The sequence below is a fragment of the Schistocerca cancellata genome, chromosome 3 (genome assembly GCF_023864275.1).
Source record: "Schistocerca cancellata isolate TAMUIC-IGC-003103 chromosome 3, iqSchCanc2.1, whole genome shotgun sequence".
Classification (NCBI taxonomy): domain Eukaryota; kingdom Metazoa; phylum Arthropoda; class Insecta; order Orthoptera; family Acrididae; genus Schistocerca; species Schistocerca cancellata.
This window is the reverse complement of record NC_064628.1, coordinates 3138664-3142744: the sequence shown is the minus strand read 5'-3', so window position 1 is coordinate 3142744 and position 4081 is coordinate 3138664. Positions and strand designations below refer to the sequence as shown.

The 4081-nt window shown below is 48.7% G+C and overlaps 1 pseudogene; it reads left to right on the top strand.

The window, feature by feature from the left end:
- Positions 1-3547: 3547 nt before the first annotated feature.
- On the top strand, positions 3548-3663 carry LOC126177719 (5S ribosomal RNA; annotated as a pseudogene).
- Positions 3664-4081: the final 418 nt, after the last annotated feature.

Sequence of the window (4081 nt, the reverse complement as noted above, 5' to 3'; positions counted from 1 at the left end):
GACTGGTACACCTGCCTAATATCGCAGAAGTGCTGCAACACGACGTGACACGCACTCGACTAATGTCTGAAGTAGTGCTGGAGGGAACTGACACCATGAATACTAAATCCGTAAGATTACGAGGGGATGGAGATCTCTTCTGTGCAGCACGTTGCAAGGCATGCAAGATATGCTCCATAATGTTCATTTCTCGGGAGCTTGGTGGCAGCGGAAGTGTTTAAACTCTGAAGAGTGTTCCTGGAGCCACTCCGCAGCAGTTCTGGACGTGTGGGGTGTCGCATTGTCTTGCTGGAATTGCCCAAGTCCGTCGGAATGCACAATTCACATCAATGGATGCAGGTGATCAGAGAGGATGCTTACGTACATTTCACCTGTCAGAGTCGAATCTAGAGGTATCAGGGGGCTCCATATCACTCCGACTGCACACGCCCCACACCATTACAGAGCCTCCACCAGCTTGAACAGTCCGCTAATTATATGCAAGGTCCATGGATTCATGAGGTTGCCTCCATACCCGTACACGTCCATCCACTCGATACGGTTTGAAACGAGACAGTCCAATGTCGGTGTTGGCGGGCCTAGGCCAGGCGTAAAGCCTTGTGTCGCGGAGTCATCAAGGGTACACGACTGGACCTTCGGCTCTGAAAGCTCACATCGATGGTGTTTCGTTGAATAGTTTGCGTTGTGGCCGAGCGGTTCTAGGCGCTTCAGTTCGGAACCACGCTGCTGCTACGGTCGCAGGTCCGAATCCTGCCTCGGGCATGGATGTGTTTGGTGCCCTTAGGTTAGTTTGGTTTAAGTAGTTCTGAGTCTAGGAGACTGATGACCTCAGATGTTAAGTCCAGTTCGCACGCTGACACTCGTTGATGACCCAGCATTGAAATCTGCAGCAATTTACGGAAGGATTGCACTTCTGTCATGTTTAACTATTTTCTTCAGCCGTCGTCGGTCCCGTTCTTGCAGGATCTCTTTCCGACCGCAGCGATGTCGGAGATTTGATGTTTTGCCGGATTCCTGATATTCAGGGTACACTCGTGAGATGGTCGTAAGGGAAAATCCCTACTTCACCGCTACCTCGGAGATGCTGTGTCCCATCGATCGTGCCCCGAGTATAAGATCACGTTCAAACTCACTTAAGTCTTGATAACCTGCCATTGTAGCAGCAGTAACCGATCTAACAACTGTGCCAGACAATTTGTCTAATATGGGCTTTGCCGACCGCAGCACCAAATTCTGCCTGTTCACATACCGCTGTGTTTGAATACACATGCCTACACCAGTTTCTTTGACACTTCAGTCTATAAATATACCAAAATACATATAGAATAAAACTTCCGACGTATGTAAGAAGACGTATATAAAGGGCAACAAACTGTAGCATTGTAAATTTGAAATAGGAAACATCCTCATGCTTGCCTTCGGATAACACGTGTGTGACACGTCGGAACACATGTAGCGTGCAAATTAATGCAGAAAATCAAGTATAGAGCCACCAATAAGAACTGAAGTTATCTGTATGAAACAGTGACTGAATAGTATTGTGCATGTGGGACAACTGCGTTCAATATGACTAATGTACAGGGTTATTACAAATGATTGAAGCGATTTCACAGCTCTACAATAACTTTATTATTTGAGATATTTCCACAATGCTTTGCACACACATACAAAAACTCAAAAAGTTATTTTTAGGCATTCACAAATGTTCGATATGTGCCCCTTTAGCGATTCGGCAGACATCAAGCCGATAATCAAGTTCCTCCCACACTCGGCGCAGCATGTCCCCTTCAATGAGTTCGAAAGCATCGTTGATGCGAGCTCGCAGTTCTGCCACGTTTCTTGGTAGAGGAGGTTTAAACACTGAATCTTTCACATAACCCCACAGAAAGAAATCGCATGGGGTTAAGTCGGGAGAGCGTGGAGGCCATGACATGAATTGCTGATCATGATCTCCGCCACGACCGATCCATCGGTTTTCCAATCTCCTGTTTAAGAAATGCCGAACATCATGTTGAAAGATGAAGTCGGCGCTGTCGGTCTCCAGTTGTGGCATGAGCCAATTTTCCAGCATGTCCAGATACACGTGTCCTGTAACGTTTTTTTTCGCAGAAGAAAAAGGGGCCGTAAACTTTAAACCGTGAGATTGCACAAAACACTGCGCATACCATCGCCGAATGCAGTTAGCAGTTGGTGGATCTTTGTTGAACTTGGTCCTGAAGTGTCGTTGCACTGTTATGACTGACTGATGTGAGTGCATTTCAAGCACGACATGCGCTTTCTCGGCTCCTGTCGCCATTTTGTCTCACTGCGCTCTCGAGCGCTCTGGCGGCAGAAACCTGAAGTGCGGCTTCAGCCGAACAAAACTTTATGAGTTTTTGTACGTATCTGTAGTGTGTCGTGACTATATGTCAATGAATGGAGCTACAGTGAATTTATGAAATCGCTTCAATCATTTGTAATAGCCCTGTATATACTGAACAATATACAACTGAGAATCTACATCCGGTCATACGCCACTATTAATCTTATTCTCGTGGTGTGTCAACGTGCTTACTCACCGCATAGCAAAGATAATATCAAAGACTTTATTACGCTACTGGTTCATATCGATAATGCACACCTCACAGATGGTACACATTCTACTTAGTCTTCTGTTCAGAGGACAGGGATAATCGCTTGCTTCATTTCAGAAATGCAGTACTCCCAACAATGGTTACAACGTCATTTGGGATGGATGATAACCGACCTTACTGGCGGCCAAAAGAGCACCTCGTTTCGCAAGGTCGCCACAGTGCTCTTCTTCAGAACGACGTCCAATTCTGGTCGCGCTCGGCGCGTCATTGTGCGCTCCGCTCGCAGAAAGGGGCTCAGGGTCCCACCAGCCGTAAATCTGACTCCGCGCTATTGATTCCTCGCAGAGGTTGCAGCCTCAAAGGACGAGAGATGCAGTGGGCGGCGGGTGTGCGCCGTAATACGGCTGCCGGACCGCAGCATCCCGAGACCACGACCGCTGCAGACAGCACCTCCTTACTGCCCGAGAGTGAAGTACAGGGCGGGCGCAAGTTGTGGCTCTCACAATGGCTGCCCCCCTCGGCCGCTCCTTCCCCTCTTTTCACGTCTGCTCTACCGACTGTTGCTCTGCCGTCTCGCCCGCCTTCGCCATATTTGTGCCAGGTCGCCGCTCGTTACCTCGTCCACGCAGTGTGTGTGCACCAGAGGAGCCATTCAGACAGGTTGCAGTGGTCGTGCCCCACCTTGTTCCATCGAGTGCGTGTAGCACTGCCACAATACGGTTCCGTCGAGTCACGTTTACTAACGATACAGATTAGATAACGAGTTGTATTGGAAAATGCTATGACACATATCTATAACAAGAAACCAAATAAAAACCGAGGGTGAAATTGACACTGAGGCGTCGCTGGCATACCTCGAAACTGGAAATTAAAAGAAAGTAATATTTCATTGCGTCTCTGTCTACAGCTATTTGTAGTTGTACAACAAGGGTAATGAACTGCAGTCGAATTATGTGAGGTCATACTGAAGTAGTGGCAACGGCCTTGCCGCAGTGCATACACCGGTTCCCGTGATCACCGAAGTTAAGCGCTGTCGGGCGTGGACGGCACTTGGATGGGTGACCATCCAGGTCGCCATGCGCTGTTGCCATTTTTCGGGGTGCACTCAGCCTCGTGATGCCAAATGAGGAGCTACTCGACCGAATAGTAGCGGCTTCGGTCGAAGAAAACCATCATAACGACCGGGAGAGCGGCGTGCTGACCCGACGCCCCTCCTATCCGCATCCTCAGCTGAGGATGACACGGCGGTCGGATGGTCCCGGTAGGCCACTTGTGGCCTGAAGACGGAGTGCTATACTGAAGTAGTGCTGGAGGGAACTGACACCATGAATCCTGCAGGGCGAGGGGGTGGAAATCTCTTCTGAACAGCACATTGCAAGGCATCCCAAATATGCTCAATAATGTTAATGTCTGGGAAGTATGGTGGCCAGCGGGAGTGTTTCTCACGTTAATCACTTGAGTACAAATGACATCTCCGCTAATGCACTGACCTTTCATACTTTGTGTCC